General features: G+C 33.9%; 1 protein-coding gene across 1 annotated transcript in view; it reads right to left on the reverse strand.

Moving 5' to 3' along the window:
• LOC145297572 (uncharacterized) overlaps positions 1-25,386 on the reverse strand; it is a 70,730-nt gene that overhangs the window by 44,773 nt on the left and 571 nt on the right. The window lies entirely within an intron of this gene.

A 25,386-nucleotide genomic window follows, 5' to 3' on the forward strand; every position in this document is an offset into this window, starting at 1 on the left:
TTTTACTGACTGTCGTGTTGATCGAGGGGTATTTACATTGAGTAGAGGATACACCAGTGCAGCAAGTTCGTAGGAGCACATTTCATTGTAGTACTACTGTAAGATAGTATACCTTTTTTAATGATGTCGTTACATGTGAACATCATATGCAGACAGTCACAAAGAAACAAAGACAAGGAAATAATTCGACTTACTCTTTTTTTTCAGTGAAACAACAGACATTTATTTACAGGTATTTCCAAAAGTTCCATGCACGACATGACACTAAAACTATCTTGATATTATACAACTGATAATAGAGCAGCCGCTGTAAGCGCTACCAAAGAGTTAGGGCTCCTGTACTATCAGTCAGAAATAGCAGCCAGACAAATTGTGAATCAGGTACTCTCAACCTCCAAGACAAGACTGGCCTAGACCAGCCGAGTGAGCACACCCCGGCATGCAAGTAAAGCCAATTTGCTCAGTTTGTAAGAAAAAGAAAGAAGTTGGGGATAGGTGAACAGTGTTCAATGTCATATCAAGAAATAAGCTCAAGTATATGGTGACTCTTGTTCAAAAGTCTTCTTCTACTCCAATCTGCTTTGTCGCAACGTGGTCAGAAAATGGTTTTGTTAATATTTGGGATTTGGATACACTTTTGGAATTTGTGGACGATATGCTGAAACAGAGTGCGTATCATGGAAACGATAAATTCCCATCACCAATATTCCAGTTTAATGTACATCAGTCAGAGCGTTTTGCCATGGATTGGTCACCCAACATACCAGGTAAGAAAACATGTCTTTAAAAACTTCTTGAAAAGAAGGAAAAGGAAAAAAATTTTGTGAAAAAGTAACTGTTACGAAACATAAGAAAAGTTACTTTTTTACCTTTTTTTTTTATTTAGCATTATACATGTATTATACATGCATGCAACCTTGCTGCTTTAATAGTGTCGGCGACCACAGCTCTCCAAATTATAGAGGCATGGTAATGTTCGGAAGACAAGTAAAGATGGTAGTTTCCCCGTTGCTTTCCGTCTTGATTTGGGGATGTACTTTTTAGAAATCACTAAAGTTTTATTTATTTATTTTTTATTTTCATTTATTTGCATCTGAAACAGGAGCCTTGACAGGGTTCAAAATAAACTTTGTAACCTAGTGGAGGATGCCCTTTTCTCTTCTCTGCTACCTTTTTCCCACAAGAGACGTTGTAAGCCTGTCACTGCTTTATCGTTATTTACATGGCAAGCGTTCATCTGAGCTTCAATTTATGGCCCCCCCCCCCGCTCCGGCCTGACTTTCATGAAAAACACTCATCTAGCTGAAGCCACTATCAATAATTTCTCCCACTCTTTATCTGTACCTAAACCTAAACGTAGATTCCATGAACAAAGCTTCTTTCTTAGAACTGCACGCATGTAGAACTCTCTTCCGCTTTCCTGCTTTCCAACTGACTACAATATGCTTGTCTTCTTGTCCAACATAAAAAAGTTCTTGATGAGTTGTCCCCTTAAATAATCCAATTTACCAAATTTCCACTACTGACGATTACTATGACATTTTCTCATTGACTACCATACACTCATTAACCCTTATCCTTGAGTGGTCTCCGAGCCTTGATAAGTGGTGACTCCTTTGTAAAAAAAAACAAAACAAAAAAAAAACAATACTTTGCCATGTCTAACATGTGCTACTCTGTCTTCTTCCAACCATGTTTAAGGCGTGTCTTTTCCTGTCGCTCTTGGCCCACGTGTGTAAACTGTCTATTTCTGTTGTATAATCTTTTCCTTCTTCCTTGCTGTGACGTCACCTCGCACATGCCGCGGTCATTTGCGTACAACTACTGCTGAGGTTACTAAATGCCAGAAAGCTTTCTACTCTGATAGTTTCTTCCCTTGAAAAGCTAGACTTTGGAATTCCCTTCCTGCTACCTGCTTCCCTGGCTGTACTGATATGCAGAAGTTTAAACGTAATGTAAATTAATATCTTGTAAATCTTTCATTGGCATGGTCCCAAGTATTAGCTCTTTACATCCAAGTAGCGATATGCCTTGTAAGGGATGAGTAAAAATGATTAACAAAAAAAAATTACAAAAAAAAAAGATGATGGCTTTCTTTGTAAAGATGCGGGATGCTGACAGGTGTGAGGAGTTTCCTAGCCCACCTTCCTTACAGCAGACTTAGCAATATCTTCTTTATATTTGTTCCAGTTCATGTTACCTGTGAATGTTAAGCCTAGGAGCTCGAATTATGGACTCTCAGATAGGGTGCTAAGTAAGTGGTTCGTTTCTTACTATCGTATGTTTTGTAATTCTAACTGCTGTAACCAGAAGCTTCACAAAAACTTAATGCTTTCTTGTTGTGTTGTGTTGGCAGTAATGTTATACCATTCAATTAAATGGGACGTACACATTTGATCATTTTTCACTCTATATCACACATATAGAGTCAGTTATTTTCGACGTTTCTTTGGTTTAATTTCCTTGAAATGAAACGTCCACGTTTAAATCTGTTTCAATATAAACATGATTTTCATCTGGGTATCAGTGTTACTATTTAAGTGCGACTGATTTAGGCACAGCATTCGAGCAAGCTGTGACGATGGGCAACTGCTGAGTCTAAAAACCTTAAAAAGGTATTTACCAAAAATAAACTCTCAATATTTTTGAAGTGTGAGAAAAAAAAGAAAAGAAATGAACAAGAAGCAATCGATATATCCTCATTTTTAATGTCCGCCAGCATTTATTCATGATATAAATTTATGTTTGGTTGGATAATTTTAATTAGCTTTATGAATAATATTATTATTATCGAATGATACCTGGCATTGCCCAGGGCAAAAGTGTAACATATTTCTGTTAAAACTTCTATCTTTCTACTCTTCTCTATCTGTATCTCTCCTCACCTCTTTCTTTTTCCTATGATCAGCCGATTCCTCTCTCTTGGCATTCACACACACACACACACACACACACACACACACACACACACACACACACACACTTTGTATAAATTCTTCAAGGAATATGTTGTATAGATAATGGATAACACCGGAAAATATCGGATCTGGGCAAAACCAGATGTAAATTGGATTGCTAGTGATGATGTCAAACCTACATTCTGCTCGAAGAACTGAGAACATGAAACAGTGAAAGAAAATATTTTAGCTGGATTGGAATTGCTAAAAATGCAGAGTAATAAAATAATCGAAATTTCAAATCGAAAGTAAAAATAAGTGAACAATTAGATTCTGATCAAGGAATGTGGGTGATGTCAATATAAGTCATAAACAAAGGCAGTCAGTCAGACAAAAGAAACAGCAATTTTTCTAAAAGTAGCTCTAGCATATCTTCTACTGGTCAATTTTAGGGCATTCATCATCAACACTAAAACCAAGAAGGAAAAAGTAGTCCTGGCTGTTTCCATCTGTTGTTCAAATCTTCCTATTCTTTTGGGGGGGTTGGGGGGGTTCGAGGGGGGGAATCAAATCTTCCCCAAAAAGTATTAAATTAAATTCCAGTTTTTTAACTTGTTAAGTGTGAAAGTACAGAATACTTACAAAACACCCTCCCTTCTGCATGTGAAAATACTGTCATAATTTCAGCGCAGTAACATACATGTATAAGAAAAAACAAAAACAAAGATAATGTCTTTGAAGTCTTGATAATCGCTCAGAAAAAGAAAATTTAATAAAATACTCCACAGAAAGTAAAAGTGGTAATATATATATATATATATATATATATATATATATATATATATATATATATATATATATATATATATATATAATAAGTGTTTCTGTAGCCAATAAAATTTACTTTGAAACCTACCTTCATAATATTTTGGTATTTTTACTTATTTGAAAGCGTTTATTCAGAAAGAGTCGACATGATAAGTCACAGCTTTGAAGCCTAGATAATGGGTCAATAAAATAAATTTAAATCAAATCGTCAATGGGAATACAAAAATGCTAAAAAAACAAAAACAAAGCAAATATAGCATCATTAAAGTCTTGATAATCGCTCAAAAATAGAAAATTAAATATTGGTACCCGTAAAAGAAGTTTTTTAGGTCAATTTTTCGAGGGGGGGTAGTAGCATGTCGGTATTTTGTGCATATTTACATTCCCAAACCAATGATGTGTTTACATTTTGAGAGTGTTCCGTCCGTGCAAGGAAAGAGCAATATGTGTTTGTTTACATTTTATGGTAGTCCTCTCTGCGCAAGGAAAGAGCTAGCAATGCGTGTTAAAATGCCAATAATTCTCAAACCTTTTGTTAGAGCCCACCGTAGTAAAATTTTAATGGTTCCAGTATTTAATTTTTATAATTTTGAGCGATTATCAAGACTTCAAAGATGCTATATGTTTTTTTTAGCAGAACTGTATCATGTTTAGAAGTTGATTTAATTTTATGTTTGTGCGATTATCGAGTGTTAAAAGATATTATGTATATGTATGTATATATATATATATATATATATATATATATATATATATATATATATATATATGATTAGTTTTTTTGGAAAAAGAATTCCAGCAGAGTGCTCAATTAAAAGGAAAATCCAAATTTTAAGAGCGTACTTATATTTTGTGTACAGAAAGTTGTTAGTTGAGACAGGTCATTGGTACCGTCGGTTTCAAGCCCGATAATAAGGCCCGTTTAAGGTATCCTTATCGAGCTCTCTTCAGCCAATATTCGTCTATCTTATAACCGGAAGTGTGAAGTATATATACCTCGCGAGTCCACGTTCAAATCTCGTTTTGTTTAACCCCCCCCCTTTTTTTTTTTTTTTTTTTTTTTTTTTATCTATCTATATATATATATATATATATATATATATATATATATATATATATCTCGGGTAATGTAATACCTAATTTTCAACTTTGAATTATTTAAATTTAAGATCTAATTTCGAAAAAATGTTTTTTTAATATATGAATCGATTTTAATTTGAACCCCATTTAATTTTAAAATCTCTTTCCTTATGTATAAAAACTTAAAATCTGTATTGGTATCGGTTAAAAACTTAAAAATTCGTTTAATTATATCGAACATTTAAAAATTTCCAAAAATACGTTTAAAGTTTTAAAAAATATATTTTTAATTATATCGAATCACGTTTAAAAATTTCGAAATACGTTTAAAAATTATTTTTTAAAAACCCAAATCTTTCAAGGTTTGGGGAAGTGAGTATTTATCTATCCTAAGTGATTTCCCTAGTTTATTAACATTATTATATTTTTCTATAGTTTTAAATTCGAAATAGATTATAAATTACATTTATAAAATATAATATATATATATATATGACATTAATTAAAAATCTATAATATAATTGCGATTAAAATCCAAGTTTACCGACTAATTATTTATGTATTTACAATTTTTTTTCCTTATATATATATATATATAAAAAAACAACATCTAAGTGTTGTTCTTTTCATTGATCCAATTTATTAGGAGACCCTTCCTTCTATGTATGCAACTTTTCAAAGCTTCACTCCTCACATTTAAACATTTTATTTTTGGGTCATGAATGGACCGGAGGATGTAGTATTTCTCTGCGTTACAGTCCCGGAATTAAGTCAATGCTCACTCTGTAACGCAGAGAAATACTACATCCTCCGGTCCATTCATGACCCAAAAATAAAATGTTTAAATGTGAGGAGTGAAGCTTTGAAAAGTTGCATACATAGAAGGAAGGGTCTCCTAATAAATTTATAATCTATTTCGAATTTAAAACTATAGAAAAATATAATAATGTTAATAAACTAGGGAAATCACTTAGGATAGATAAATACTCACTTCCCCAAACCTTGAAAGATTTGGGTTTTTAAAAAATAATTTTTAAACGTATTTCGAAATTTTTAAACGTGATTCGATATAATTAAAAATATATTTTTTAAAACTTTAAACGTATTTTTGGAAATTTTTAAATGTTCGATATAATTAAACGAATTTTTAAGTTTTTAACCGATACCAATACAGATTTTAAGTTTTTATACATAAGGAAAGAGATTTTAAAATTAAATGGGGTTCAAATTAAAATCGATTCATATATTAAAAAAACATTTTTTCGAAATTAGATCTTAAATTTAAATAATTCAAAGTTGAAAATTAGGTATTACATTACCCGAGATATATATATATATATATATATATATATATATATATATATATATAGATAGATAGATAAAAAAAAAAAAAAAAAAAAAAAAAAGGGGGGGGGGATTAAACAAAACGAGATTTGAACGTGGACTCGCGAGGTATATATACTTCACACTTCCGGTTATAAGATAGACGAATATTGGCTGAAGAGAGCTCGATAAGGATACCTTAAACGGGCCTTATTATCGGGCTTGAAACCGACGGTACCAATGACCTGTCTCAACTAACAACTTTCTGTACACAAAATATATATATATATATATATATATCTACCACAAACCCACAGACACTCAACAATACCTCCACTTCAAAAGCCACCATCCTAAAAACTGTCTAAAATCAATACCCTACTCCCTAGCACGTAGAGTCTGCACCATAGTAACAGACAGCCACCTCCGTTCAACTAGACTGAATGAACTACAAATAACACTGCGGAAAAGAGGATACCCACTACCACTAATACAGAAAGGTATTGAACTGGCTGAAAAAATTCCAATAGACCAACTATGAACCCCAAAAGAACACAACAAAGAACAAATTCTCGCATACGTCTCTACACACAACACAAACAACCCAGAACTATTCACACAGATAACAAAAAACCTTATCCTCCTCAATCAGAACGACAAACTAAACAACATACTTAAAACAACAAAAATAATAAAAAGCAAACGCCAACCCAAAAACTTAAAACACATCCTAACTTCCTCAAAACTCGTCCCACATACTACAAAAGGAGTTACAAAATGCAACAAACCGCGATGTGGATTATGTGACATAATAATAGAAGGTAACACATACAGTGATGATCATATTTATTGGCACGGTAAAATAAAAGTTAAATTTTGTCTAATAAATTCTAAAAAAGGGATTAAATTAAAGAAAATAACAAAGTATATTATGTATTTTTAACTGGCCTTTCCGATGCAGCAATCGGATTTTAGAAAAAATAAATAACAAAGGAACAACAAACATAATTGCAAAAAACCCTTGTTCAAAATTATTGGCACGATTTATTTAATAATCAATTGTATAGCCTTTGGCCTTGATTACCTTCCTCAGTCGCTTTTCATAGTTTACAACCAAGTTGTTGCACTCTTCAGTAGTAATTTTAGCCCACTCTTCCTGACAATAATCCTCCAATTGAATAAGATTCTTAGGCTTCCTTTGCATTACCCTCAATTTTAATGTTCTCCATAAATTTTCAATTGGATTAAGGTCTGGGCTTTGTGATGGCCACTCCAAAACATTAATATGATTGTCCTCAAGCCATTTCTTAGTCAGTTTAGCCGAATGCTTTGGGTCATTATCTTGCATGAACCACCAACGACGACCAAGTGAGAGCTCTTTAGCAGAGTCTTTCAGGTTTTCATCCAATATTTTAACATAATCTTCCTTTTTTATGCTACCTGTGACCTTAACAAATCGCCCAGGTCCAGAGGCAGCAAAGGATCCCCAAAACATCAAACTGCCTCCACCGTGCTTCACTGTGGGTATGGTGTTCTTAGGCAGGAAAGTTTCGCCAGATTTTCTGTAAATATAAGACACTTTATTATGGCCAAATAACTCTATTTTCGTTTCGTCAGTCCATAGAACACGTTTCCAGAATGCAACATCTTTATCAATATGACGTTTTGCAAAGGCTAGCCTTGCTTTCAGGTGCATAGGCTTCAATAAGGGAGTCTTTCTCGGACGACATGCTTTTAAACCAGCTCTCTTCAAAACTCTACCAACTGTATGTCGAGATACATTCACTCCAGAGGTGCTCTGTTCATCAACAATCTCCCCAACAGAGATCCTTGGGTTTTGTTTTACTTGTCGAACAATTTTCCGTTCATCTCTTGGGGAAAGAATCCTTTTTCTCCAACGTGGCCTTGCGATTTGAACTTGTTTATTATGGCTCTAACAGTGGATTTAGGAAGGTTTAGCTTCTTTGAAATCTTATCATAGCCCTCCCCATTGGTATGGCATGCTACAACAAGCTTCCTGACGTCTTCACTGTGTTCCTTAGTTTTAACCATGGCGATTGAAAATTATAATTTAGTCACTTATAATAGTTTAAATAAATCGCTATCTAAAAATTATCTGAAAAAAATTATTCACTGAATTAGCGTTAAACAAGCATAATATGGCTATAAAAAAGTTCAGAAAGCACGTAAACCGGAAATTGATTGATATTATACTGATACTAAAAGAAAAACAAAGCCGTGCCAATAATTTTGAACAAGGGTTTTTTGCAATTATGTTTGTTGTTCCTTTGTTATTTATTTTTTCTAAAATCCGATTGCTGCATCGGAAAGGCCAGTTAAAAATACATAATATACTTTGTTATTTTCTTTAATTTAATCCCTTTTTTAGAATTTATTAGACAAAATTTAACTTTTATTTTACCGTGCCAATAAATATGATCATCACTGTACATATTCAAAAACCCAGCACAAACATTCAAAATAAAAAAGGATCTAAATTGCACCTCCAGAAATGTAGTATATGCACTAAGATGCACAACATGCAACAAATCCTACATAGGCACCACCAAAAATTTCAGCAATAGAGTGGCCTTACATAAGAGCAACATCAAAATTGCAGATAACAGACACCTCTATGTTTCAAAACACGTACACACATGCAGTGGAAACAGCTTCAAAATAATGCCAATCTTCCAAACAGACAATTATTTTTATTTACTTACACAGGAAAAAAACTTCATCATCAGATTCACTCCTGAACTGAACAGAATCTAATACCATCACACAAAAACATGAAATGCAAGGTACACTCGCATGCACACCCATACACATACACATATACACACCCACACATAAATCAGAACCGACACATTAAAACACACACACGTGCGCGCATACAACCACACACAGACATAACAACCCTATCTCTAATACAACACACTAAACAATACCAACCCTACTTAACCTCGAAACCTAGGAGACACCTAGAACCATAGTATAATATCTGTTCCAACACCTCGCTCCCTCCTCAGTCAGTGGAGGAGAACCCCCTCATGACTGAAACGACTATCATCCCTTCTATCATCCCCCTCCCATACCTATACCCCCTCCAATGCCCCCCCCCTCTGGGGAACAAAATCTTCCCCACACTAGGAACCGATTCTGGGTCTGGCTATACCCACATGGGGAGACAAATAAATAGAAACATTAAAAAATCCCCCATTTTAAATACACCCCTCTTTCTAAACAAACATAATATAAGGAATACCCGAAAAGACTAAAACGAAAAATCACAATACTAAAATTCAAGAATCCAAAAAATAAATATCAAAATAGAATGAAAGCACCCCTACCCTTATTTCAGAAGAGCCAGCCCCCACCCCTCCCCACATATACACATTAGTAACGACCTCGGACCACAGCCGCCTTCCTAAGGAAGCAAATAACCCCAAAATACTATAAAACAATATACACATTCCCAAACCAATAAAAGCAAACACACACACGCACACACACGCACACACGCACACACATAAACACACACACACACACACACACACACACACACACACACACCCTATCCCACCCTAAAGGAAAAGAAAAAAATATTAGCAGAAAGAGATAGCGACTACAGCCAGGCTAACGTCTCCCTGGACAAGCCCAATAAAAGAGCAATAAAAATTCAGCATACCAATGAATAATAAACACTTACAAGCCTCCACCCCTTGGAAAAACTTCAAATTAACTACGAAAATCGCCATTTTTACATCTCCAACACATTTGAAAATAATTTCTGACGAGGACGCATCACAGACCATCTGAAACGCGCGTAAACGATTTCAATGACTTAAAAACATTATTACAATGATCCAAACATAATTATCAATGAAAAACCAAGACACGGAATAATAAAATAATGTTAACAAATACACATTGTTGGTGACTACTCCCTTATTTAAATATATATATATATATATATATATATATATATATATATATATATATATATATATATGAGCAAGCAGTTAATAAAATATGTTAAAAAACACTTTGAAATGAGTTAAAACATATTTAATCTGAAAAGAAAACACTAGATAAATGGATAGTTCTTAATCCATGGAGTTTCGAAGAAATACTTTCCTTCTCATCAAATGGTAGGAATTAGCAAAATGCGGGATCGGATTTTGCATGCAGAAGTATTTGATTAAACAACAAGTAAGTCAAAGATCTTACTTGAAAACAAAAAATGTGAAGCAGAGGGAATATAGTGAAGAAAAGGGTGATTACACATGATTACTGGTGGAAGATAAAAAATCCAGTGTACGGTAAAATCCAAATGTAAAACTTCAAGAAAGTTAAAAGAAAAAATTATATAAAAAAAGTGACGAAGTTGTTGGATCTTTGATACGATTCAGTAACTGAAACATGTGTAACTAAACAGATGAAACGTAATCAAATAAAATATACATATTTACTTTGCAATAGTATTGAGCATCTTCTTCAGGTTTTTACTAATTACCAGTTTTGCTATATATATATATATATATATATATATATATATATATATATATATATATATATATATATATATATATATATTACTTATGCATGTATGTTAACATGCTGAATTGTTAAAAATAAGTCGCCAGTATTTATGAAATATTATGATAATTTTAAGGTTACCAGTATTAAAAATTTTTTTTTTTTTGAACGATTATTATGTTTGCATTTGTTTTTTTTTTTTAGCATTACTGCCCCCTGTAGAGAAGTGCTTTTTTATGTTAGAATGTATTCTCAGAATCCACCATGTGATTATTTTACTGGAGTAATCTTTAAAAGTATACTCTAGTTCAATTTAAGCTTTACAGCATCTGTTATTAACTTGTTAGGTGAAAGTATGCAATAGTTGTAAAATACTATTCCCTCCTCACGTTTGTAATGGGCTTCTAAAAAAATCGCATTATTATTTCAGTGCACTTCAGTAAATGCATAAGTCCAGAAAGAATGTAATAAATGTCAAAAGAAGAAAAAGTGAATATGTAAATGTATGAATCTATAAATAATAAGAAAAAATAGCATTATGAACATTACTCATCAAACCGCGGCATATATATTTTGTGTAAACATCGTCCTCTGCTTGTAGGCGATCAGAATAAGAAAATAAAGTATTATCCTAGCAAATTACTTAATGTGTAAAATTAGATGTGGAAAGGGGAAAAATAACCAAACATTATTCATTAAACCGTGAATGATATCGGTTAACATTGTTCCCCACTTATAAGCTGTTACGGCTGTCTTAATACTATTTGTAAGTTTACACTTGACGGTGACGATCACAAAGAAAGAAGAATCTAGAAGATATATATTGTATCTAATAGTAAATGTATGTTTTAGCAAAAAAAGCTAAACAGTCAATAGTTGCTTAAAAAAAGGTGGACGATTCGTTTGCTGTTGTTATGTTGAAAATTAAGTGTCTATTAACTGAAATTGATACCATACGAATAAGTATTTGTCCTACCAACGCCATATTGTAATGTTTCGAAGTATTTGTTTAGAATGATCTAATTCCGGATTAAGAGAATTAACAGGCAACCAATCAGAGGCAGCAGACTTTCCCGGGGGAGACTTTATTATTTTTTTTATTTTACTATGGGAAATATAATGGTATATCTGTGTATGTATGAGCCGGTTAAGGCCAGTGTATGCGTAGAATCTGTGGAACGTGTAGACTTTCTCCCGGTGTTGACTGGTTGTGGTGGTAGCTCTAAATATTTAGAGGGAAAAATAGGTACCTCTTCCTCTAATGATGTTGCAATCATGGTGTTGCTTCTAGGATGTAATGTAGTATTTTATTATCATGATTGAATATGTCTGCAAAGGTGTTTGAAAGCTACACAAGATAGTGGATATTAGCCTAGCTGTATTGAATTTGTATGTGGTATCTGTTGTTGCAAACCTACAATACTTTTTTACTTTTTTCCAAAGAGGAATTCCTGCGACTACTTTATTAATATAGAGAAGAAATTTTGCAATTCATATCTAGATGTGTTTATTATTGAATAGCGATAAATGTACAACCTTTGACCTCCATAGCATCCACCTGGCATTTTCAGAGAATAAATAAGGATCTCTGCACTTTTGTTCCAAGCCCTGAGCCTCTTATTAATGGTTTTAATATTTATTAATAAAATAAACAGCATATTTTTTTTTTATATAAAACGCAAAATAAACCCAACAATATTACCGAACACTTTTTTGATCAAAATGAAATATACGTATCCAAGTACTTTAGAAAATGTAGATTCAGAATTTATATGGTCATGTCGGTCTTTCTCCAAAACCATAGGATGAGTTCAACAATGAAACAAACAAAAGAACAACTTATTTATACATCTCCATCTTTATAAAGGTTATCTTTGCCTCAATCATGCCCCAGATGAAATAATCAACAGGTTTGCAGTCAGGTGGGGGTGGTGGCCACAACTGGTGGTAAAGAACATTGTTGAGCAACCACACCCGATGCAGGAGCAAAGTACTGCTGGAAGATGCAGTAACAACTAACAGCAATCTTGTCCTTCCAAGATTTCAACAACCTCCCCAGCAACTCCTGATAAATCTCAATGGTTACTCTCAGCCTTTTTGAAAGAAGAGAAAAGGTATGACATCTCCCATGACAGAGGAGTGAAACTTTATATACTTCACAACAAGAACCTTCTCAATGTCTTTGCAGGTCCACATGTCATTTTGACTGTTGCTCATCTGGTCTTTTGAAATTATTAGAACTAGTATTTCAGCCCGGCGCTGCTCGGGTGTTTGGAGGTGTATGTTGAGCAAAAAAAAAAAAAAAAAGGTCAATTTTTTAAACTTTGACCTCTATTATGACCCCTTATATTTATTGTTTGGGGCTCAACTCAAGTTATTAAGTTAAATTCATGTCCAAGGAACCTATATCTAAAATTTCAAGTGTTTAGACCCAAAATTGGCGGAGGAGTTCTCAAAGGTCAAATCGTTGAACTTTGACCCTTTAACAGCCAAATTTCTGGCCGAAAACGGATTACAAAATTTTTCCAAATCTCAGTACCCTGTGTATCAAATTTCGAGTCTGTAGACTGAAAATTAGCAGAGCTATTATGTTGTAAAATATACACACACAGACACACACAGACACGTTCACTTTTATATATATATACTAGGAGTTCCGCCCGGCTTTGCTCGGGCCCTATGTACTGTTGATAACGTTATGTGCATATGTATATATTAAAAAGTGTGAGTATGTAAAGTAATGCCTTTCTGTATAATAGTCTTCTTTAACTATCATAGAAAAAAGACAGACAAACATTTTCACTTTTATATATGGATATATATATATATATATATATATATATATATATATAGATAGATAGATAGATAGATTGAATGCAATATATAGTAATGATTTAAAAAGTATATAAAAAAAGACTCATGCGCCACCACCGAGAATCGAAACCAAAACGTTCAGCTCACGATTTATTTTCCCTCTGCCGTCAATGACTGGGCTATGAAAACATGTTTACTGCAAAGCTAAAAATTAAAACATGAATCAATAGCTACTTCGTAATGCCGGCGTTCGCCCATCACCTGGCAAATTTCATTTTCTTTTTAATTTTCACACTTTTGCACCAATTTTTCCAAGCTAAAACCCAAATATAAAGTTTTGCATGGATTCAAATACCTTATATATGAAGTTTCATGTCTGTAGACCAAAAACTCTAGGAGGAGTTTGGTAGGCAAAATTTGTTAAACAAAAATATATACGTATACATAAATATATATGGAAACAATTTTGTGCTTACTATAAACATTTTATGCAAATATTATGCAAGTATAAATCATGTAGAATATCTGCATGAATATTATTACACGTAATAATTAACTAAAGATGATTATCTCATTAGAAAACCGAAGCAACTAATAGGGAATTGATTAAAATGAATGTTTAAAAGAATATGCAAATTAGCTAGATCTTTTGCTAGTGAATGCAATTCTACAACCCATATATAAGAAAATTGTATTTTGTTTTTAAATAAATAGAAAAGAGGGTTTTTAATATGAATATCAATACACACAAGAGAAAAACTAATTTATAGGAGTATGGATGGATGGATAGATAGAACCCCAGCATCCCAGTGGACCCGTGCTTGAGTTTATTCAACAAAGTCATTGCCTTGATCGTCCTCGACTGTTTGGGGCGTTTGTGATGAGTATGCAGTGAGACTTGCAGTAATATGAGTAATCAATGTCCTTGATCATTCGGCAGATCATTGACGTGACAGCCCATGTCAGCAGCCATCTTGGCATAGGTCTGACTTTTGTTTTTGCAGCAACGCCTTTTACATACTGCCATCTCAAATAGGTATAATAAATAAATTAGCAATAATAATAATGAAAATGTGGCCCGGGGGGGGGGGGCTTTGTGTTGCTCCTGGTTCTACGGTGGTTCTACTAATAAAATTTCCACACCTTTTGCCCCTACAAAGCAAAAGATTGTCTAAAAAATATTTATTACAATTATTAGCAAAAAAAAAAAAAAAGAAAGTAATGGCTGGGAGGTTAGCATCATTACCACAGAAAAGATACTACACTACCCCCCCCCCAAAAAAAAGGAGGTAATGTCTAGCAGAATAGTATCATGATACTACACTAACCTCTCTTCAAAGTAGAAAGCAATACCTGGGAGTTAAGTAAAATGACCACAGAACAGAAATTACATTACCCACCCACCCCAAAGGAAGAAAGTAATGCCTGGGATACTGGTACCATGACAACAGAACATATAGTACATTAAACGAATTCAAATGTATTTTTAAAACTGCTAATTTTTTTTTCTGTCTTTTGTTTGAGAATATGCATATTTCATGAAGTAACGGAAGCATCGAATGCAGTGCAGCAGCAAAAAAAAAAAAAAAGCTGCTTTATTATTACTAATGAGGAGAAGGTCAGCAGGAAATTTGGAAGAATTACATCGAATAGAAAAAGAAAGAAAAGCATAAAATAATTCTTGGCAAACGCAAAAAAAAAAAAAAAAAAAAACTATAGCAAATAGCAATCCTACTCAACAAACATTTTGCCCAAAGGAAAACATACAAAAGGTTCTCAATATTTCTTTTTTTTCTTTATTTTTTTTTCTTTTTGGAAATAGATCAGTGAAAACTTTTTATAACTCTCCTTAAGTTACTATTAAAGCCGCATAGCATTAAAGAGAAATCCAACAACTTTTTATTATACTAACGGTTCACAACTTCTTTGAAAGAAAAAACGCAGTAAGGAGTAAACAAGATCATCCCCTAATAGATAGGATAATCAGTGGAGTAGCATGTAACGAATCTTATGAGAGGATTCGGAATGATTTATGGGATTGAAAAATGTGGGAATGGTTCATAACAGGAATCTGTTTCTCGATTTTAAGACGAACATGTTGTAATTGGTAGGGAAGCTATACCGTTTTAATGTGTTCCATACTTAAGAAGACATTGCAAAGAAGCTCTGATGCTAGTACATGGAAGAAAAATGGAGCTCAATTGAGTATCTTTCATGGAAGTAAGGATGGAGTAGAGGGATTGGATGGACAATTGTGGGAATGGTACATGACAGGATCTGTTAATATTGGATTTGAAGACGACCATATAGTATTCTGCAGGAAAGCCACCTGTTTTAATGTGTTCCATGTACAAGAAGACATTGCAAAGAAGCTCTGTTCATGGAAATTTCACCTGATGCTAGGCACACAGAAGAAGAAAGGAAAGTTTGTTTTTGTTTTCGTTGTGGAAGAAAACGAGTTCTTGCTGTGAATGACTTAACCAGAGATGGTAGCTCAATCAAGCATCTTTCACGGAAATAAGAATAGAGTAGAGAGAGACTAACAACTTCTTTGAAAGAAAAAACGCAGTAAGGAGTAAACAAGATCATCCCCTAATAGATAGGATAATCAGTGGAGTAGCATGTGCCAGGGGGCGGCATTTTGAGGGGGTAAAAATAAAAAATAGAAAAAACTTAAAATGACAGAAAGCTAACAAAAAATCTAAAACTTTCTACCAAATGAGTTTCTAAGGTCGTAATATGTTTTTTGTGTTTTATGTGTGTAATACTGTTTTTAAACGGATTTTAGATCCTTCATTTTAATTCCATGAAAATAAATATTTTGAGGACTTTCTAGAATTTTGAAGGTTAACGGATTATCAACAGCCAGCAGGAGGGGGGGGGGGGAAGGGGTGCAAATCTTACGACCGTCCCGGGTGGCAAAAATAGTTGCTACGCCTCTGAGAATAATAGTCGATTTTAAATGCTGTCCAAGCAACAAAGAGTGTTCTGTGCATCACCTCCATAGATGTAGCAGAAGTATTTCATCTTAGAACGTATCTGACTCCTATATTGGTATAAGATTGCATCTGAACTCAATTACTGATCAAAGATAAGGTGCTTCTTCACATAAAAGAAAATGATCCGAAAGTAAAATCATATCGGGGAAAGTGATATAATACGCAGGTCGTTTCGAAAGTAAAAGCCTCCTATTTTTTTAAACATGAAAGCTAAAACACTGAAAAGCTACGAAGACGGAAGTAGTACCATTAAAACGAACAACCTTTTGTGCTCCAGAATTTATTTTTCTACATAATCACTGCCATTCTCAACTTACTTTTTTATCAGAAATTAAATGATGCATCTCTGCTTCTGATGCACGTCCATGAAGGGGGGTTGCTTTCTTAGAGTCTCACACCGTCAATATCTGCAACAGAGAGATGACACTTTCTGGTCATGAATGCATGTTTAGTCATCATAACAATGCAATTTGCAGCCCCCTCTGATTCATTTGGGTGAAATAAAAAAAAAAATAGGATGCATTGCTTAGTGAAGTGTAGAAATGGAAAAGAAAGTATTAACTTGATAAATGATATGATGGCAGTTCATATACACCTGGGTCGTGTCGATATCATGGGTAAATGACAACAATCGATAGCGAAAAATATTTGTCAGAGACTTCTTTGGTATCTAATGAAGTTGTACAAAGTCACGGGTCATAGGTCATCTGGATTGTAATAAGAACGTGAACAAACGGCGATAAACAACGATAAATGTCATTTTTTTTTTTTTTTTCACTTAGTGGATGTAGCGATGTGGGGGAGGTGAAATACTGTTGCTTGTCCAGAATCCACCACATGAAAATAAAATAAAATAAAATAAAAATACATCTTTATGATGCACTTACCTGTGATAGAAAGAAAATATCATACATCATATACCAAAAATCATATAAATTGATCAAGTAGTTTTATTTTTAAATAAGAAAATCTAATGTTATGAGTGACGATCTCACGACGCCATTTTGAAAACAGCCTGAAAGAACAAGGGGGATAATTCCCAATAATAATCCAAATTCGTGAGATTGTAGAAAGCCATTCTTAACATGTGAAGGAAGGAGGGCATTGGAAAAACTTAAATTCTCTTAACCATTTGAAACCTGACCGAATTAAGCAATAATTAGTAAAAAAAAAAAAAAAAAAAAAAAAGCGACAATAGGCGATTAGTAAAATTATTTGAAAGAATATTATTAGCAAGCCGAAATATCAGCCGTGTCATCTTTTTAGATATGTTGCTAGGGTCGATATATCGGACGTGGTGGGCTGGAAGGGTTAAAAATTATGTTCTTCATAGAAATAAAACTACTTCATCAATTTATGTGATTTTTGGAATGTGACATTTTCATTCCATCACGGGTACGTATATCACAGATTTTTCTTCATTCTTGTTTTGTCATGAGGAGGGGGAAATTCAGGACTAGCGTCGAAATACCTGAATGACATTTACATAATTTGGTAAAGGAGAGAACTATTCAAAGATTTTTAAAAAATAGAAAAAAAAGCAGCTGATTGTGTATTTTTGTTTTTCAGGCCATGCGAAGAAAGAGTTTTGGAATTTAAAATACCTTTGTCTTTAGTGAATGTTTTTGAATAACCCTAACCTGGCGAGGATTGATAATTTGGACTATTTCAATTATTCAGACTAGCATTCCCATCTTGAGTTTTATTCACAGAACGTTTTGGTTGATGCAACCTCCGACCTTTTTCAAGTGTGACGTAATGTATAAAATACCAAGTAAAATTTAGTTCTAAGTTACACTCTTCTAAGAGTTGCAGGTTCAATTCTTAGTGCGGGCGACACTAAGAATAGAATTTCAAATTACTTAGGACTTCCACTTGGTCATGGCTGATGGAACGCGAGCATGCTACCCCTAGAGATGGTCAGAGATTATAGCGATTAAAACGTGAGAATAACACTTAAGATGAGAATAGTGTCTTTAGTGATATTGATAACTAGCGGATGCGCCGTGTCGGCACACACAACGCTGAGTCAAACACAAAATCGAGTACACTCAACATCAAGTACACTCAACATCGTCTTACCATCAAGACTTACACTGTGAACTCGGAGTATGGGAAATTCCCATATGCACAAAACAAAATCACTGAAAAAAACAAAAATACCCTAACTAAGGGTAAGGATATGGAGTAAACCTTGGATAAAAGGATGGTTAAAATTATTACGAACTTGCCAGGATTCGAACCTGGAATCTTCTGATCCGTAGTTAGACACGTTATAAATTGCGCCACAAGTCCTGTCCGTATGCCGAAATATTTTACCACGACTGTATACAGACAGTGCTAAATTCCGTTGACATGGGCAGATAACGTTTTCGACAAGTTTATGAAATGGCCAAAAAACCCTTATTTCGGGCTTTTTGTTTACCTCTCTTGACCAAGTACAGAAAAATACTATACTTTGAATTTTTTTATTTGTGAAAAAAATATAAAATACAAAATCTTGACAAATTAGGCACAAGGTCATCAAAATTGTGGGAAAGAAGGGGTCGTTTGTCATCATATATGTATCCTATTTTGTCTTTAGGTAAAATTATTGCAGTCACTAAAAGGCCACATTTACTCTTGAGGACTATTCTATTTGATCCTATCCCAAACGTATAGGGACTTTCTCGATAGGGATCTAACCTTTTTGCCTGAATGAGATACGATTCAGTTCAGTCCTGGGGAGAAGTGGGGCATTCTGCTAGGCATCACCTCTTCCTGTCATAGGGGGTTGGTTTATTGCCGGTTGCCTGAGGAGGTGCCCCTGCCCTATTTTTGCACCCATCCATAATGATTTTTTTTTTCCTTATAATTTGTCTACTTTATGTAATTTTGATAACATAACAGGAAGGGCTTGGAATAGAGGCTGCATCAGATGCGATTTCCATCCGATGTTATCAACAAAAAGTTAATTTGTACATGATAAACCTGATGTGTTCGTTTGGAAAAAAAATTCCATCTCCACGTTGTTACATGGGCGACCTTTAACAACGTGAGGATGGAATTTCTTTTCCCAAACGAACACACCAGGTTTATCATATACAAATGAACTTTTTATTCATAATATCGGATAGAAATCGCATTTGACGAGTTGATGGGAGGAAAATTTCTATGAAAACATAAAATCATAGAATTGTCATCCCATTAACAAAACAACTGTAATGAAGAGATCAAAGTGAAATAAACAAAGGTTATATAAGATAATATATATATATATATATATATATATATATATATATATATATATATATATATATATATATATATATATATATTACATAGAAAAATGCGAGCATGAAAAGTAATATGGTTAAGATTAAATAGAGAAAAGTAAAAAAGACTAGTTGTTAAAACTGGAAAAGAAAAAGACAAGATATTCTAGTAAAAATATAATAAATTTATAACTTAAAATATTGCAGAATTAAGAAATTTTTTTAAAATTCAGTTTCACATTATTTTTTATTTTTATTTTTTTTTTTTATTACATTTTCACCCCAAACAAGGCAAATTGCCACTTTGGTGTAGGGGGCTACTATCAGGGGCAACAACTACTGGGGTACTATGTAGGGATTTGGGCAGCAAGGTGTCGGTTCACGTTACACTTGAACTTCTGCACGTCAGTACTGTTGGGGAAGCAGGGACCTGGAATGGAATTCCAGAGTCTAGCGGTTCTGGGGAAGAAACTATTGGAGTAAAAAGATCTTTTACATCTAGGGATCTCTACAGTGTGGGGGTGGGATTTAGCAGCCTGTCGGGTTTGTCGAGGGTGCTCACGTCGTGGGGGCACAAGTGATTGCAGTTCGTCAGGGCATTCACCACTAAAATACTTGTAGAAAAGGCAGAGGGATGCAACATTTCGTCGATGGGACAGAGGCTGAAGCTTAGATACCAGTTCAGGGCCTATCAGGTTTGCGACTCTCTTTTGAACCTTATCAAGGAGCGAGAGACTAGTAGCAGATGCACCAGCCCAGATGTGGCAGCAATACTCCATACATGGGCGAATGGTGGCCTTATAGAGGTACAGGATACTTTCGGGTGTTAGTAGTTTTCTAGCACGGTAGAGAGAGCCCACCTTTCTTGCAGCGGCCCTGGCAATGCCTTCAATGTAATTGTTCCAACTCATGTTTCCTGTGAACGTTAGGCCAAGGAGTTTGAAAGATGGACTCTCAGATAAAGAGTCGTTGGCCATTGCTATGGGTGGTAGAGAGGGTTTCTTGTAATTATTGAATGAAACTAGTTTAGTCTTGGCAGCATTGAACGCGACCAACCACTTTTGTCCCCATTCCACTACAGATTGGAAGTCTTCCTCTAGTGTTTCTGCCATTATATAATCAATTCTTAATTAATACTGCAATATTTTAAGTTATAAATTTATTATATTTTTTACTAGAATATCTTGAGTTTTTCTTTTCCAGTTTTAACAACTAGTCCTTTTACTTTGCCATGTTTAAATCTTAACCATATTGCTTTTCATGCTCGCATTTTTCTATGTAATCCATGATTTTTTCCAGGCTTTGCTTTGAAATAAAATTTTCTGTCTTTGTTTCACTTGTTAGCCGTGAATTATTAGCATCAGTACAGCTGAGCAACAGATCGACACCATGGTGCATTATTAGAGACAGTTTTTTTTACATGGAGGTCACTACTTTATCGAGGCCCAGAGGCCACTCGAGGATAAGGGTTAAGTTTTTTTAATATCCTGTTACGTCATCATCTCTGCCGTTTCCAGCTGGTTTGAGGTAGCATAACAGATTTAATTGCTATAGTAACCAACAGCCACTCAAAAAATGTCTCTTCGTTCCTTACAGATTCTGAGAATTTTTCAATGCAGTAATCTTATTAATAACTTTTGTTTTACTAAACGGAAATTGAATTTTTTTTTTTTTTAAATATAGCTGAGAAGGTGACTATAAAAATTATTTGAAATTTGGTCGCAAAATTGAGTGAGCGGTGAAGCTTTAAAGCAGTTCTAAATGAATAAAACTAACACTTAACCATATATTAAAACATGATAGTGTTTGAAAGATATATTTTTCTCTTTGTTTGTTTATTCCACTATTTCTTGGAAACTACTGAGACGATCTGACTAAAATTTTGTATGGACCTTTGTAATGATGTGATGTGTTGAAACTAAGAATTATGGTATCAGTACGATGTACAGTAAGGGGTTACTAAATATTAATAGAGATTAGTCACCACAATACCATATTTACTCTCATTTTTGTTTGGAAACTACTGGTCCGATCTGGCTGAAATTTTGTATGGACTTTTGTGCAGCAAACTAAGTATTATGGTATTCATTTGATGCACAATCAGGAAATTATAGGGATTAATAGGGATTAGAATGTAATGCAAAAATGAGCACAAATTTAGCCATATTTAACTATTAATTTGGCATAAAACACTCATGTTTAGTCAATGGGTTATAACTTTTGCCTGTTTTAACAGACTAAAATGTCTAGTAATTTAATTAATTCATTGATCGTTTTGTTTTGTAGAGAAAGGAGGAAAGAGGAAGAGAAAAGGAAGGGAGGGGAAGAGAGAGAGAGAGAGAGAGAGAGAGAGTGAGAGAGAGAGAGGAAACTCCAATCTATGGTCCACCCCCTCGCCAAACGAAAAACACTCGTCTAGCTGAAAACACTATCAATAATTCCCCCCACTCTTTATCTGTGCCTAAATCTAAACATAGATTCCATGAACAAAGCTTCTTAGAACTGCACACCTGTGGAACTCTCTTCTGTTTACTTGCTTTCCAGCTGACTACAATATGGCTGACTTCAAGTCCAACGTAAACAAGTTCTTGATGAGCCGTTCCACTTAAGTAATCCAATTTACTAAATTTACTAACGATTACTATATTGTCCTTTTGACCACTATACACTCTTTAACCCCCGTCCTCGAGTGACCTCCGGCCCTTGATAAGTAGTGATTCTTTGTAAAAAAAAAAAAAGAAAAAGAAAAAAGGGGCTTAATTTGGTTTAGTTACGCAATGAGAGGGTGGTATAAAGAAAGGAGAGAATGGATATTTTATTTGTATGTTATTGTTGGCAAGCAGAATTTAAAAAAATTGAAATGGATTTTGATGGTTTTCTTTTTAAAAGCTGTAATATTTGGAGAACACTATTATAAATGCACGAGATGTATATATATATATATATATATATATATATATATATATATATATATATATATATATATATATATATATACATATACATATACATATATATATATATATATATATATATATATATATATATATATATATATATATATATATATATATAGACTAGCCACCCTCCTCAACAAACAAGTCTGGTGGGGGAACCAGTTTAGTCGCCGCTGACCCTTTTTCAGGGTCAACGACCAACTAACACCTTGTATTTTTTTTTTTTTGTGTATGTATGTGTGTGTGTGTGTTGGGGTGGATAGGGCTTCCGTAAGCCATGGTGAAGGCAACCTTTCTAGGAAAAGCAAATCTCTGATTTAAAAAAAAACATAAAGTGGGAGACCAGTACCCGCATGAAACTGGTCTGCAGTTTAACTTGTTGCTGGCTATCTTGCTCTTGCTTGTTGCTGGATCTCAACATTTTGAATCGAGAGAGAGAGAGACTTAGCTGTCATACAAAGCTAAGACTCTGTAACATCATCTGTGTATAGATACTCCCTCAGCCATTTGTCTATAAAAATGGTCCTGTAGCGATGGAAAAGTTGTGACGTGTGGAGGTTTGAAATGCTGGAAGCATGTAATAATTGATCTCAACGATCGTCTTCAGTGTCATGTCTGCTTGAGCGTGTTAATTCACCGGTAGGACTAAAAAAAAAAAAAGTAATTTTTGGGCTCATGGACTTTTAGTGTCTGAGGGAGTGGCACTCGTCTGACAAGACGTTGCAATCATCATTATATATATATATATATATATATATATATATATATATATATATATATATATAGCCCAACGTTGTCCCGGTGGTTTAGATAAAAGCGATTCAAACATATAGCCATGTTTACAATTTCGGGTTTGTATTACTACACACATAGATTCGAAAAAGTTGTCAAAAATATATATATATATGACAAATAAATGTTATCAAAGGCAAGATAGGTTACTTTTCTATCTATCTGGATAATCTTTTAGTGTTTTTATTTAATGTAACATGTTTATTCAGCTCGAAAAAATACAGTGTTTTCCGATGTATTGGAAAATTAAAAATGGCGCTGGACTCTCTGTTGAACACGGTAAGTTTGGAAAATGAGTTAAAAATAAAAACTATACAAAATACTGTAAAAACCCATCAAATATATGTCACCCTATGTCACGGTAACATATATTGAGCGAGCTTCTAACAGTGTTTTGTATACTTTTTATTTTAAACTCATTTTCTCAAACTTACCGTGTTCAACAGAGAGTTCGGCGCCGTTTTTAATTTTCCAATACATCGGTAAACACTATACAAAAATTATCTAGTTAGATAGAAAAGTAATTTATCTTGCCTTTGATAACATTTATTTGTTATATATTTGTTTTTTGATAACTTTTTCGAATCTTAAATATAATTTTAAAATACAATGATTTTAATAAATATTCAATTAATAAAAAACAAAAAAAAGTCCATAATTCAATTTGTATTCATCAAAGTTACATGTAGGTAAGAAATAAACACGAGATATTGTTTGATAGTTTTGTTGTTGTTTTTCTTTCTTTTTTTTCTTTTTTTTTTTTTTCATTTCCTTTTTGATTTCCCTTGTTTTATTTTCTAATTTAAATATTTGATTTGCACTTCAAAGAAAATTCAATGCGTACTTTAAAAAGTTGGAATTGGTTATGAATGGACACCCAAAAGGATTTTATTTTAGCATTGACGGAGAATCCCAAGTCAGTCTCAAAAATGGCCCAAACAGATTACTTTTTGGAAACTTTGAAATAAAATGTAAAGACATACAATACTAAGAATGCGAATGGTTAGTTTAGTGTTACTCCTTTTAAAGGTACTTATGCAGAACACGGACAGTGCTGAAATAATAACGTTATCTATTATATAAATCTCACCTGTCTGTTTAAATGTATGCATGTATGTATGTATGTACGTATGTATGTCTGTATGTATGTATGTATGTATGTATGTATGTATGTATGCCTAAAACTGTTGACAGAGGCGACAGATTTTCACGAGATTGGTATCGTTTTGAAGCTCGATCCTTCGGACAACAAATATAAAGAAATTGGCTAAAAACATTAATTTCTTCACCCTCAACTGGGCACTTTTCTAAAAGGAGGGTTGCTTTTTTTCGCCGATATTTTCGAAAATCATCTCCTCTTTTCGATTGACTAGCCTTAATCTAAACCTTCGCCACTTCCGGTTTGGTGATGGACGAAACGGCAAAGACGTCACTTTTTTCACGTTCTTTTCCTCCTTCATGGTACGGGTTCGAGCCTGCCTGCCTACTACCACTATTTATTTATTTGCTCAAAACACACCTCCAAACATCCGGGCAACGCCGAGCAACGCCGGGCAACGCCGCGCACCTAGGTTTGTTATTTATAAACGCATTCTTAACATGTGGAGAGGATGGTGTTTATTAAAAATAAAATAAAATAATAATAATAAAAAAAAAAACACCGTCATATTCTGCGTAAGTCCCTTAATTATCCCCTCAAAAATAAATAAATAAAATTAAAATAAACTTAAAAAAAAAAAAGTTTCTAATCGTAAATTGCTTCGGCCATTTCCAGGACAGACTAGATATTCTCCGTCAATGCTCGGAATCGACTCTGCAAGTTCTAAAATCCTCTGGATATCCATTCATTGTAGAATTACGTACATGGGAAACTCACACACACGCGCGTGCGCGCACGCGC

The sequence above is a fragment of the Euprymna scolopes genome, chromosome 18 (assembly GCF_053919585.1).
Source record: "Euprymna scolopes isolate OS-2025 chromosome 18, ASM5391958v1, whole genome shotgun sequence".
NCBI classification, from domain to species: domain Eukaryota; kingdom Metazoa; phylum Mollusca; class Cephalopoda; order Sepiida; family Sepiolidae; genus Euprymna; species Euprymna scolopes.